General features: G+C 40.2%; 1 protein-coding gene and 1 long non-coding RNA gene across 2 annotated transcripts in view; both read right to left on the reverse strand.

The window, feature by feature from the left end:
* The window catches only part of LOC125988495 (metabotropic glutamate receptor 4), an 87,622-nt gene extending 85,564 nt beyond the window's left edge, over positions 1 to 2,058 (reverse strand). Inside the window, exon 1 of the mRNA XM_049753784.1 lies at positions 1,603 to 2,058. The gene's annotated coding sequence lies outside the window, so the exon portion shown is untranslated. The remainder of the gene's footprint in view (positions 1 to 1,602) is intronic.
* A 717-nt stretch (positions 2,059 to 2,775) lies between these two features.
* Positions 2,776 to 7,229, reverse strand: LOC125988325 (uncharacterized). Its single transcript, XR_007488292.1, has 2 exons — positions 6,783 to 7,229; positions 2,776 to 4,396 (listed from the first exon to the last, which is right to left on the reverse strand). It is a non-coding gene; the product is annotated as an uncharacterized lncRNA (long non-coding RNA).
* Positions 7,230 to 14,998: the final 7,769 nt, after the last annotated feature.

Here is a 14,998-nt window from a genome sequence, read left to right on the forward strand (position 1 = left end):
TACGAAGCCATTCCTAAACCTTCAGAACTCCAGCAAACAACATGAGCGCCATTATCGATAAATTAAGAAAACATCCAACACTTGAGAATAGCTGGCACACAAAAATGAGTCCAAGAATACAGGAAGCCCTCAGTCACTGGACTGACACAACCAACTAATCTTTGGGGCTCCCGTTCAAACCAAGTGACTAAATTTTGGGGGGATTGTACCAGGAAGCTGCAAAACCCTCATCGAGAAAGGTCTGAGCCAACACAGATTGCAATCTATGAAGAAAGAAGCTTGAGTCACTTCTTATAGTATGTGGTGCTGCCAACAGCTGTTATCTATGACATATTTTTTTATGTACGATGAAAATTTGAATCATCATTTTTCACTAAGAAGCCTAAGGAGTCTTTTTTCTGTCAGTCATGTCTCATCTGATGAAAAGGAACATTTTTCCTGGCTTTTTTTTCAGTGGGGGAGGGGGGGGATAAATCATTCCAGGCTGTTTGAATTCACATTTGATCATTAGTGGACTGTTTTGTGCCAAGCAATGTCTGCGTGCAATCCGAAACTTTTTGAGTATGGCAGGTTGTAGGAAATTCAAAATTAGATTTAATATATATCTTTATATTTAATTGTTTTGCCAACAGCTTTTTACAACCTATTTGCTGTTTTGACATATTGGTAATTTGAGAATTCATATGTCTGAATGCAAAACGGGATTAAAACTCCAAATGTTACTTAAAATTGAATTAATCATATATAATTTGCCTTTTTTCCAACAAATTAAATATACTACGCAGAATCCATTCATTATCGAACACCACTGATACATGTTGACAAAGCAAACCTTTCCAGCATCACACCTAATTGCAAAAAGGTCACATTTTTGTGTGGCACACAGACCGTATACTTGAAAATTACTTCTCACGTGACGTCATCGGACAGTTAAAAGCTTCTGAAATACGATAGGAATGCATTGCATGAATATTAGCTGACGATGATGCGTATACACAAACCAACATAAAAGACGTCAAGCCAGGCTTTAAAGTGATGAAACGCAACTGCGGCTCGTGTACAAGAACAACCCGCTAAAAGAGTGCAAATTTCTTTCAGCGCGTCTGTGGGAATGCGCAATGCAAACTCATTTGCATTGCATTACTTTGAAATTGTGTTGCTATGTGCGTGACTGAATCTATATGGATTCCTTAGATATGTCTGTGTGAGGAGCGCCGCCAAGCCAAGTGAAGCAGAAAGGGGATTTGGGGGGGCATGGGGGGCTCCCATACATGCAGCCGATGAAAGGCTCCATTGTGAAGGCTCATTTGCGCTCAAAAAGCCTTTGGGCGATCCCCGTGAATCTGTTGAACGTCTGATGACATAAAAACTAACGCCGTTTTTCTCTAAACATCAACATGTCATTAGAAGAGGTTTCGTATTAAACCACGTGCGCATTGGTTACGCATGACGCACATTGTTTCATCAATACAACAAAAGGGTGCTCCTAGACGCAGTTGTGTGACTATATGCACGCTGTAGTCACACACCCATACGTAAAAGAAATACAACAAACATTTACCGTAAAAAAAATTTCCAAGTGACATAAATGGAAAAACTTACCGTCCAGTTGTTTGGTTGTTTGTGTGTTTGTTTGTTTGCTCCTCTTGCTTCCTGGTTCGTTGGCGCAAACAAGACACTGATGCGACAAGAACGAGTGCGTACAAGTGCACAATTTAACTTCCAGTTTGCAGCGTTCCAACGAATCTCCCGCTTCTCTCCAACCAGTCCACTGCTTCAGACGCTGTCCAGGGGCGAGTGGTGCTGAAGGGCTTCCCTCCTCTACAGACTCCTCATTTTGATTGCACACATACTTCCCGCCCACACAAGGAGATTTTTACACATACACACACATGAACGCACAACCCTCACTACATCACCGCTGGTGGTTTGGTTTTGAATTCCACCAGAACACACGAGTGCGTAAAACTCGACAAAATGGCACCTAAATGCGCTGCGTAAAAAGACAGGCAACCATTATGATGTATAATGAAAGAAAAGAAGAAATGCACAATCCAGTGTATGTGCTTCAGAAATGCGGTTATTTAAGTCTGACACTTAAACGTGACGTGAGTCAAACAATCCGTTTTTTTTTGGGGGGGGGGGGTTGTACTTTGACCACATCTGTTAGTAAAGCGCCCACTTGCGTCTTTTTAGCATTACTGCAGTTTATGGACGCAACACGTGCACACGGTTTGAGTTTATGAAGTGTACATCTCATAAGAATCACCCCTCGAGTCATTTCAACATACCCTCTTCGGAATTGCTTTTCTTTCTTTTTCTTTTAAATCACCATGGCACTGATTGCACATATTGATCCATCAGTCCAATTAGTGTCGCTTTGATTATTAGACCACGTGATCAAGTCGACTCCATTTTCCAGATTCGTTTTTTTTTTCTGGGTGTGTGGTGGTTGACTGCATTTAGGGAGCGCCATTATGTTCGGGACTTAAAAGTAGGTTACTTACGTTTGTCTAATACACAATCTAAGACACTGAACATGCCACTTGAAAAATGTCCCCACCAAAAAATCATTTCATTTTAATTAAAGTAATATGCTAATGATAAGAAGCACATGAATGTGAAGGTGACATTTTCCGCCACGAGTGTAATCGTTGTGTTTAAATCACCTTTTTTAAAGGTTGAATACATAACAATTACATTAATTTAACATGATAATTTAATTACTACTTGGAACAACAATGCCAATGTGAAAAGCAAACACATAAAACAAAATTGCGTATAGAAATAATTCATTCATTATTTTAGATCCTTTGTGTTGCTCATTGCAGAGGGTCAAATTAAGCACGATCATTTGTCACGGCTAACTAATAAATGTTTGATTTAAACACCTGTTTCATAAATTCCTTCTATGGCAAGGCACAAACAATATACAAACCAGATATTTGCAATTATAAAACTAAAAGTCTTGAACATAATCCAACACTTGTTGTGAATAAATGTTTGGCCTGCAGACATTTTAAAATGTATATTCACTGGTGATGCTCAGCTTCAAATAATAGAATGTGTTCATATACATTCAGTTGAGGTGCAAATGTGAGTTTAAATGCTTTGTTTCCATAATGTATTTGAATAAGTATAATGTACAGTATGTTTTATTCATAATCGTAAAGATTTGAAGTAATCCAACATGAACTGTACAGAATATGTAAAAACTCTTCTTTTATATAAAAAAAAAACTGGCTCCAATGCATGTAGAAAATATCAAAATGTATCTAACATTCCATCAGCTGCAACAGCTTGATGGAAAAGAAACCGAGACAAACTACAGTTCATGTGCCCATGTAAAATTCATGCGCTAATCATTGGAACAAATAAAAAATAAAGCATGTTCTTCACCAGCTAGACTGTCTTCATGTTGCCCAGCCAATTTGTTAATATGCTGCTCTGGTGTAACATCATTCTCAGATGTTGCTTCAGCTTGGAGGTAACTGCCCCCGGTGCCCTTATCGCGTCAGTGTTGCCTCCATATGTTCTCGAGTTCTGCCTTCAGCTCTTTCTCCGGATGTTGCTATTATTCAGGATTGCTACATCTATCACAGATGCTGTCTGTCTACTGATGTTTACCCATCATAACTATGTCAGGCTGGTTGGCTCTCACCAGATTTGTCAGTCTGGATCTGGTAGTCCCACGAAATCTTGGTCTGGTTGTTTGCAGGGATTTGGTCATATCTAGTGGGATTCTTAGGCAAGACCCTTCATGCTATCCGCTGATACCTCAAGAGTGACAAAAATAGTGAGAAAATCATACTAGGTCGGACACGTCGCCCGGGACAACAGGGTCTACGCCAGCTGTTTGGAAACCAGGACACAATGGTGTGAAACAGGCTACTGGAAAATATATTTTTTTTAAAAAACATTATCAGTGATACCACTATGGAACTATGGAACTACAGGTGCATGCATGATGATTTCTGGAGTCCCCAACAATCAAAATCCCCTGTTTGATACTTTTCTGTAGTAGAATATACTGCCCTCCATTGGTTGAGGGTAAAATTGCAACTATCCACCTCTAATTGCGTTTCCTGTTCTGGGTCAATTAGCGTCGTCTAAAAATCACAAAGGCAACAAACAGCTTTCAGTAACTTGCTGTCTAATTTTAACTCTGCTTTTGTAGTATTTGTAAAACTGGGTTGAAAAGTCCAAATAGGCCATTTTGTAGATAAAGAAGCAATTTGAAGACTTACAGTACAATCAAGACCAGTTTACAAATATTTTAAGAACTTTTTTTGTTGACTTGATGACGACAGATATTCATCCTCCATGCAGCAAATACAGATGTCTCTCCTCTACAATGCCTTCAGACCCTTGCTCACAGAAATACTGTGACAGCCACCTGACAGAGACAAAGTGCCACATTAAATAAAGATAAAAACACCCCTTAAGCCACATAAATCCCCACAAAAACAAAGCTTGGAAAACCTTGTGCAAACAACAGATGAAAGTTTCCAACTGCCTTCCCACAGATGGCTCCGTGCATGTTGCACAATGGAAATCTCATATCAGTACATCCGAATACACTTTAAAAGTCATTTTTGGCTGCGTGATGGCACTTTCTCCGTGGTCAACCCATCTCTCTTGAGAGGTGGTGATTAAGGTTACATCAACTGCGAGACACACGGAAAGGTTCCAGGCACAGTGCCATCAAAGTGTCTTCCTGCTGTCCTATCTCCGAACACTGCAGCACTCCCACAGATGTAATTGTCACTGCAGGTGGCACTCACTGCAATAAGCATTCATCAACTGAGCGTTAACCTCTGCTCTTATAGAGGAGGACTTGTCTTTGTGTCTGACTTTGTCACTTGTAGGTTATGGCACCGACAGTAGACACCCGGAATTTGAAGTCTGTTGGTCGATCACCTTTTGTAAAATGACTTTAAAATCACACGAAGATAACCAGTAAAAAATAATATGTTCTTATAACTATCTTAAATTACTTACATTTCAATTAAATCAAAGATTTAAAGGAACCACTGGCGGAGCTAGGATTTTTTGTTGGGGGGGGGCATGGAGGGGCCCTAGGATATCTCAAAGGGGTCTGCAAAAATAATAAAAATACAAGTATAAAAAAATGTGAGTGGGCCAAGACCTGCTTAAAAACCAACAGAAAATAAGCCTTAAGATCTTATTGAGTCTGTTTTGGGTCTCTGCAGACATCCTTTTTAAGTCTAGAACTATAAAATAAAGTAAGTACCAATGTTGGGCGCATTAAAGCGGACCTTTAAAGTCCTCCTGGAACAAATTGTTCTCCTAGTGCTTTGCCTTGTGTTTGGGATTTTAATTGCGCCAGGGTTGTTTCAAATTGGTTGTTAAAGAGATTCACACCCCCTCTTTGACCCAAATGTGCCCGGATTGTTCTTTGTGTGATGTAATGCAAGACATAAACGTACAGGAGAGTAAAGAAATTAGTTCAATGGGATATATGTAATACATGGAAGAAAAAATGGGGGCAAAAAATCAAATGCAATTAAAGGAAATACATCCCTGGCGGCCATCTGGCGAGCTAATAGCAAGGATTTGACAAATTGAAATGATCACTTATTCATTAATGAATTCTATGAATACAGAATGTAGCCAACGTCTATCTTGTTCTGTGTTTTGAATTTCATTTGCACCACTTCATTAAATAGGAAAAAAATACATCGAAAAGTCAGCCCCTTTTCTATTACATATCTAAGCCACCATATTTCTCATACATACCCAGTTGCAATAAGTCCGATATTATTCCATTCATGATTTTTAATTTAGGGGGGGGGGGTCCACAAACAGTATTTTTCATGTCTGATTGTCTTGTAAAATATCAGAATCAAATTCGTCTCATCTCATCCTGAAAAATAAAGGAAGAAAAATATTTTTTCCTGTTCTTGACAGCTGAACTTGTCCACTTCGAAATGGTCGTCAGCCAATTGCAGCGCAAACAACAGCAATGTATTCCTGCTGCGATGCTGTCGGAGATGACACACTCAGCTCAATGGCCATCAGACTTCAATAATTCCTCTATATTTATAAAACACTCGAGCAGCCATGAGGGATAAATGTGTCTGCTTTTGCTCATTTGCGCTACTTGAACACAAATTGATCGATCGCTCACTGCATCTTCTAATGCCCTTAAAATCCATATTGCACACACCAGATATTCCTTTTATGCATCACATGTCACATGATGAGACAGGAAATGACACTGCAGTCATATTGTATGATGGACCATTATGTTTACTTGTCAGACAGATGGCTAAGCCTGCTGTGATTATTGGACAGAATTAATAGTGCTATGCTTTTATTTTTTTCGCCTTTAAATATTTTGACAATATTTCAAGTGTCATTCTGAATAGCAACTCCAGCGCCTAAGAAACAAGGCATGTTCATGGTTTATTTATCAAAAAAATATGGCATCTAATTTATAATTTACTTGCCTCTCCCAGCTTCGAATAAAGAATGTTCAGTCACATTTCTTTTTGCACCCATTCATCTTGAAGACAGTACACCTCAGATGACTTCACAAGGAACGGGTATCAATAAAATTAAACTCACACATACACACACACACACAACATGCACTACTAAGCCACCGCAAAAAAAAAAAAAAACCTGAAATTCCTAACATGTTACAAACCAATTCTGTGAGTGTCAGTTTCAGTTCAGTTTAAATTTCAAAGGTTAGATGTTGTATAGTTCTTGTCACACGCTTATCTTAAAACACTGTGTACAGCTGTTGCTCATACCCTTTTGAAGATGGAGGTAGAATGTCCAAAATGGAGGCAAGCAGGCATGCAGGTCGAGGGAGAGAGGCAATGGCAGGCAGGCAAAGGTGGTAGGCCAAGCAAGGAAAGGGGGGGAAGGGGAATGGCAGGCAGGCAAACAGGTGGCACACAGGTACAAATCCAAATTGTTTGTAATCCAACTAAGGTTTCAACATAAAGGGTTCCAAGAAGTAAACTAAAGTTTGTTTTCTAAATTCCAAGTTTCAAGTTCCAAAAATTACAAGCTTGGAGCAGACTTGAAGTAGCTTGAAGCGGCCTTTTAGCGGTAAAAATCTATGTCACTACTATCTTCCTTCTTTGTCTAATTGAGACTGACTACCAAATGGGAGCAGCCTATTTCCCTGATCAGGTGACTGATCAGGTGACCAAAGGCTTTGTCAAATAAAAGTCCATGGGCCAAGGCCAGCGAATCTTAAACAAAAATAAGAATTTAACCTAAGGAAACTAAATTGGCTCCAACAAATTTGATGCAGTATTGGGTCTGCAAAACGTAATTACAGTGGGACCTCTAAAGCTGTGATTCTCAATTGGTGGGTCGGGACCCAAAAGTGGTTCGCAAGCCATCTTTTGGTGGGTGGTGCACAGTTCCGATAAGAAATCCATGTAGGCACATAATATTATAACTTACATCTCTGTGTATGGCAGCCATTCTATCCAATTCTTTGAATTTTTAGCCCTAATTCTATCTGATCACCAATATCCCTTCGTTATCTCTACTGAGAACCTTCTCCTCATTCTTTTATCCCTTGCCACAGATTATCTCAAATGAGAATATTGTGTGTGAATGTAATCCGGTTCAGAGAAATGTTCATAGCTGGATTCAAGAGTCGTTCACGTTATCTGAAAAAAAGCCACCAAAAACACCTCTACAGGATGTCATGTTTGGCTGGACTCATCGGAAGACGTCGGAGTAAACCTGGAGTGTATTTTATGTAAGATGAAGCTCTACATTATGGAAGGAAAGGCTGCCTCGGATGAACCCATAAATAGATTTACACCGAAAAATAAGGCGTAGTGAACAGGATTACCACTCAGCAGCCCCAGGAAAAATAACAAAACAAAGGTTTTACTTGTTATACAAATGTACAGTATGTGTACCAATGATCAAAAAATGGAACTATGACCGAGTGTGAAGATGCAAAATAAAGTGCACTGAACATTCACGCTTATCTTAATTGGTTTTACTTGTGATAGTTCTTACCAATCCATCAATGCTAAACCGTCTTTGCGGCGGCTCTAATGAGGATGAGTCAGGGTGGGTTATCACTGCTTGCCTGGTATTGAATTTGATATCTAGAACAGAAAGGCATATTTCGGTACAAACACATGATAATGTTGCCTCCAACGGTAAAATAAAAAAACACAGCACATGGGTGGTTGGAATGAAGCCAGTTTGATTTTTTTTTCACCGGTGTTCAAATGTTTCTATTTGATATATTATTGACTGAAATCCGTCAAACTCCTGACAAAGTTAAATATACATTTGTTAATTCAGATTTTCCTTTGACTTGCAGGATTGAGGTAAATGACAAACCTCGGAAATGACACCTACCTATTCCCGCCAAGTGGCACAAATATATATAACTCAGGCTGGTTAGTTTTATTTTTTTTTTGACTTTGTACCAGTGCTTGGTCTAATTACATCCGTGTCTCTTCTTTCCTCCAGTTTCATTAGTTACTTCCCAGGTGACCTTTCTATCGGAGGCAGCAGCAGTCAGAGGCCTGAGTGCAAGTCAGTTATTGATAGAAAGACGAAGGTCATTGCCAGCAGTTGTCTTGGAGAGGCCTTTAATCGCCCCAGAGAGTGAGGGCAGAACTCGGGCTCTGCGTGGTTCTGTTCTGATTACTGACTGAGGCTAATTGGCTCCTCATAGGGGCTGCAAAGTCGGCAGGAGGTGACAAGGCAAGACTTCCAGGGCTGTTTCCACTTTGCGTCAGCCGCATTAACCTTCCCCTTCCACCTTTCTTCTGCCTTTTACGTACAATTAAAGGCAATATTGAAATGTGCTGCACTTGTACAACTAAGAGTTACACGGGGAATATAAAAGGAAATAATTGCATCCCAATTTGCTATTCAAGGGCTCACCCTCGAGGTGAAACGTTTCGCCGTTTCTCCTCTCAATTATTCCTTTCACGTCTTCCATAAGGGTTCTTTATGAGATGATCAGTGTGTGAAATATGTGAAGCTATGTTGGTTTTGTGGGTTTTCTATGTTTGCAATTTTCAAACCAAACAATGCTTCTCGCCCGGGAAGCTAAAGTCTGTAAAGTGAAAGCTCACTTGCGTTGGGTCTGTTTTCATATCCAGTAATTAATCACGCCACCTAACTGCATTTATTCACAGTCCCCTTTGGTTAATTGGACCGCAGCTCGCGAAAGTGCTAAGCAATGATTTATTCAGTGGGCAGGTCGAGCACCACTCTGCCTATCCCTACAGAGAATAGAAGTCTCAATTCTGCACTCCTGGTGCATCCTCATCCCAATCCACTGTGAGGACAGAAAATAGACTGCAAGGTGACAAGACAGGAGAACATTGAACATTTATGTGTTGGGAGAGTTCACAAAGTTGGAGTGTTTTCACAGAAAGTCTTTCATCTTCCCAAGGCCAGGTACAGGTGAAGAATACTTTTTGTAGAAAAAGTTGCAACTTGTTTGATTTTACGAATCATGCTCTGAGATACTTTTAGGCAAGCACAATTTTTTGCTCCCATATTGAGGAAAGGGCATGTAATGGAAGTCATTTAAAGATGGAGTAATCCATCAAGGTGAGCTTTAATTGAATCATTCAGTCAGCTAAGTAGCTGGAGGCAACCCCCAAATCCAATTTAAAGTGCATATGACTTCAAATGTGTAGGTCATACACTGTAGTTGGGATGACATAGCATGTGTTTGTGTCATTTTACACTGCGTTCACTGACTGCGCATTCTTTAGCAGCCACACGTGGCGTTTAGCAGATAATCAGTCAAAATGGAGAACGGACCTTATAATCCACAGACGCAGGTCCCATTTATCAACATTAGAATTGCACTTTCTCTTGTGGGACTCGGTTGCAGTGCTGCCGGCGTGCCATTACCCGGGGATAACCACACTTGAATAGTTAATGCTGCTGCGGTGGCCCCTCTGCATTACAAATGGGCCCATCCGTCTCAGCTAGACCCCCGTGGGTGGCGGTGGCCCACTTCATCCTCAGCAACTCTAATCATTCATCAATAGACAGCTATCTGACACACGCCGGTGTGGGATACCCAACACTGTCATGTGGTCAAGAGATGGACATCCTGGTGTCAGGGAGATGATCTGTCAGGTGATATTGGACCTGACACAGTATTCAGGTCTCCATCACTCAATTCGCCACGGCAGATGTGTAAACGTAAAGCAGTAAAAAAAAAAAAAATGAATTTTGGTTCCGGTCGCATATTCAGTGCCGGTACATAAGCTGTACCCTTTAAAGATGAAATAAAATCAAATAAAAACATTGTTCAATCAAAAGCAGTGCATACTACATGTACAAATAGGATAATGTGTTGTCCCCTGTGGAGTGTATGTCTTAGCCTGACACAGTAGGAATTAATCGATGATATCAAGAAGAAGTAGATGGTCAGTAACCTGAAGCTGAAGTAACCTCCAGGAATTCCAGTACTCAGATGTTTAACCCTTAGGGCTCCTGCACAGTGAGCGATAAGGCAGAACTCCACACACAACACTCGCCACTATCTTTGTGGCAATTCAACATATGAAAATATAATGTGAAAATCATAACCAATCAAAATGCACAAATGTTTTCACACAGGCGGAAGACGTGTACTGTAATTTTCGGACTATAAGTCGCACCGGATTATAAACCGCACCAGCTAATATATACTTTTATACTGTATGTTAGCATTAAGCTAGAAAACTAATGTTACACTCGATATAATGGCACTCATGGATGAAAGTACTTTGATAAACATTCATGGAGAGAGAAAAAATGCTTGAAGCAAAAAAGATTTGCTTCTCGTTTGGAAAACTGTTGAAAATTGCTGCCCAATCACAGAGGGCACATTAGTGCAAAAATAAAAACAGATTTAAGGTTCATCAGCTCTGTTTGCCTTTTTAGTACACAAAACCTCGCCCTACTTCAAAGTCATCATATGTCCCTGCCGATATTTGTTCCTGTAAAATTAGTTTGGTCTGTTGTGACAGGCAGTGGTGCCTTTTGTCCAACCTTTCTGACAGGAGGACAATTAAAGTGGAATCGATAGGACAAATGTTGAAGCCACTCAACTCTGCGGCTGAGCCTTGCACCTGTTTGAAGAAGTCTGTAAACACCGTTATCCACCAGCCCAGCTTTTATTTGTTGTGCTGGTTTTGCAGTCACATCAGTACTCCGTGAATGGATTCTGTGCCCCCTTTCCCGCTGCAAATAAACAAAAGTGCTGATAAAAGAACACTGATCATCATTGTAGATGTAGCAAGCACGGATGCCGCCAGGATTGTCGCCTGTCTCTGGGGATTGCAGTGGCTTTGTTGGAATGTGAGGAGGATCCCCTCCCCGTTTGATCAGTCAAGTAAAACAGAGGAACCGTGCAAGAAAGATAAACAAATAAACAAATGCATATATATATTTTTTCTTTTTTTCATATGCACCTCCATGGTGCAAGAATGCCGAAACATACGCTCATGTCAGCACTGAGCTTTTGTTCACCTGATGAGCTTCAGAGCAGGAATTAAGTTTCAATTCAATTCAAAAGCTTCTGGTTGTTATTTGTGAAGAGCAAGCTTCAGATGGCACTAAAGTGCTAACTGTATGGCAAAAAAATGCTTGTATTCCTTACAGATGCCTATTCTGTATTTTGTAATTCATCATCATCATCTTTAAAAAACAGTGCAAAACCTTAACGGCTAAATGACTGAGTGGAGCGTGTTTTTATTTTATTACATGATGGGAAGATTTCACGGCATACGACTGCTCTCTGGTGGATGATATTATTTCTGCGCCTTGCAATAGTTGTATGTTCAGTGTATCGACACCAGGGGGGGACATTGGTTCGGATTGTTGTGTTAGACCTAAAGAACCAGAAAGCCCGATTTTAATTGACTAAACAAATGAATAAACAAACGAATAGAAATAAATAAATAAATAAATAAATAAATAAATAAATAAATAAATAAATAAATAAATAAGGTATTAAAAGGCTGAATAACCCTCTACTGGTAACCAGCCAAATGTAGAGCAGATATACTAATCATCTGTTCATCTTGCTTTATTTGCTTGCCTTATCGCTGTAATATTAGAGTGGCTAAAAACACGGGGGACAAATTCCTTGAGTGTTTTTAATATATTTGGCCAATCAAATTGATTCTGATTCTAGGATTGGTCCCAAGTCCAAAAAAAATGGAAGAATTTTAGTTTGACTTTTTTTTTTTACTTGGAAAAAAATAGAATATTCATGAGTGTTAATAAACTAATATTGGTGTGTGAAGTCTGTTCCATAAATATATAACAAGACATCATTCGAATTAAGAGACTCCGCCATTCACACACATGCCTGTGGACAATATAAAACCTTAAATAAAAATAAGGCATGTGTTTTTTTTGTTTTTTTTTTTTAATATACAAACCACGAGTTCACTGTCAACTATAATAGACAACACTGACACTTGAAAAGCAACAGCACTTTCAAGTACACTGGACTACCGGAGCCCTTGACCTCTGACCTCCCACTCACAACACTATGTGAATAAGGGGCAACATTGCACATTTAGATTTGAAATAGTCTCGTGCATCACATAACTAAAAATACATTTCTCAAATAATTCTACTATTCAAAAGATGAGTCATGTCCAAGATTGTGAGTGTTGGTGCCAAAACGAGTTTCAAATAGAACTCTGTTTTCACCCTTGAAAATATCAAACGCTTGAGTCACAGGGTGAGTGACGCTCAAATGTCAGGATGTGGCGATGTAAAGTTGACTCAGAGACGAAAGAAGGTAAAATGAAGTATTTTGAGAGCTCCAATTATTGTCTGCATATGGGGCCTCAACATAAATACAGCAGTGTGCTCACCAAACAAGCTGCACGCGCTACTTCCTGTGTTTGTGTGACTCAGATACTACTCATAAACGGCCCCATCCCCCCGCCCACTAACCTCCAGCCACCCCCTCTCACAAGGGGAAAAGACGCCCACACACATTTGGGTCTCCACCCACACTTTCTTCACTCCTCCCAGTGGATGTGTCCGTCCCTCCTTCATGCTTTCTTCATCCTCTCCTATGGCGAGGAGGAGGATGTGAGTGGCGTGCGAACATGTTTGTTACTCAGCCCCATCCAAGGCCAGGTAAGATGAAACTCAGCCGGCAATGGATGGTTCCGTCCACATCTGTCACCCAGTTTGGCTGCAGCAGCGTTTGCGGTTTAAACACTGTGGATTGCTAGAAAGTGCGTGCCAGAGGGCAAGTATATATGAAGAAGGAAAAGGGTAAGAGGACATCAGTGTGAGCATGAAAAAGTGGGCTAAGACCCCCAAGCTGACCATCCCTCCCACTGAGATGCTTAATAGGATCTGTCTGCTTCGAGCTGCGGGACAGTTCAAGAGCCAGGAGAGGATGAGCGAAGTGATCGCCTCTTAGGAGATTTCAGTTTGGATTCCAAACCGTCTCACTAGTTCCTTGGGTGGCTTTTTTGAACGTAGGTTCCCAGTAGACCAGTGCTTTAAGTGGGGAAAAAAAATAGATGGCCGTAAGCTCCTTATTCAACTGTTGCCATGTACATAAATTAGGTGGTGGGTAACAGATCATTAAAGGCCTCATATGTCATCGCTTTCACTTCTTGCCACAAGGGAATTTTAAATAAGTTACTTTACTTTTTTATACTTTGTTTTTTTTAATTTTGTTGAAATTCGAAAATTGACATTTTTGTGCACTCACTAATGGTAAAGCCACCAGAGTGAGGAATGTGGATTCATTCAGATTCAAGCCCCTGCCCCAATCACAAGAAAATGCATTTTCACCTTTATCTTAATTGGCAAGATTACAAAAAAATGGAATTGTAGAAAATTATAAAAGGATCTCTGGAAATATTGACTACCTTTCCATATGTGCATGCATTGTTGCTCAGTCCCCGCGTTGGGCTCCAGGTGGTGCCAATGGCTGAGAAGGACAAACCCACACAAGAGGACCTATTTCCTCCTCTCCATCCACATTCTGAGGGGCTGCTGTGACAGAGAAGGGGGATGGGCCTGAAGTTGTTGGGGAAGATGAAGAGGAAGGAAGTGAATAGAGTAAAAAACAAGGAACGAAGGGGGTGGCCACGCAAGGCTCGCACATGTTGAGCAGAACATTGGCCTCATTGGAACAAATGCATCCAACACACCCATACAGTGCATGTTAGATGTATATCTTATCATATGCAAAACAGCAGCACACGATGGAATGCGAGAATCTTTTGTCACTCGTGGAGCTTGTATTGTCATTCTGCAGCATATGGGCGTTTGCGCCGCAGTGGGAGTGAACACACAACAGTTAATATGGACGGAGGGGCTACTTTTAAATATATATTAACTCATTCACTGGCAGTCTATTTAAAGTGGGTATTGGACATTTACAGCCATCAATGGAAATGAAGGAGTTGATGAAGCGCTGCAAGAAGATGTCTTCGGTGAAGTGGGTCCTTATCAAAGTGGTTCCTTATCAGGAAATCTCCAGATCAAGAGTATACAAATAAGTCTTAAAACTATTGTTAGATTTATGTATAATATCACCAAGCAGACGCATATAGCTGCTATGCAATCCCGCAAGTCAGATTGTAGTTATTTGCTCACTTAGTTTCAGTAGTTAAATGTGAGGCAGGCTTATGATTAGACTTCTCAAGGGCCAGTGAGATGGTTGAAATTTGAGAATAAAAGGTTAATTCAGTTTGAAATGTCTTTTTTTTTTTAAATTGCTTCGGCATACTTAATCCAAATATTAACAATAGGATTTTTTTTAAAACTGTCAATTGTGGTAGCGTTAACATTGGATTCTGGAGAGATAAATTTGTGAACAAAATGTTCTTTTTCTTCTTCATTCATTTATTTAAAGGACATCTTCTCCATCACTGTATACTGCAAAGAGTTTCATGGGGAAAGATGCCTTGTAAATCACTTGAACACTCCCCTCCATTGTGTTCAGTAGTTGCAGTGTGCGTGCTGCGAGTTGTAC

The sequence above is a fragment of the Syngnathus scovelli genome, chromosome 2 (assembly GCF_024217435.2).
Source record: "Syngnathus scovelli strain Florida chromosome 2, RoL_Ssco_1.2, whole genome shotgun sequence".
Lineage (NCBI taxonomy): Eukaryota > Metazoa > Chordata > Actinopteri > Syngnathiformes > Syngnathidae > Syngnathus > Syngnathus scovelli.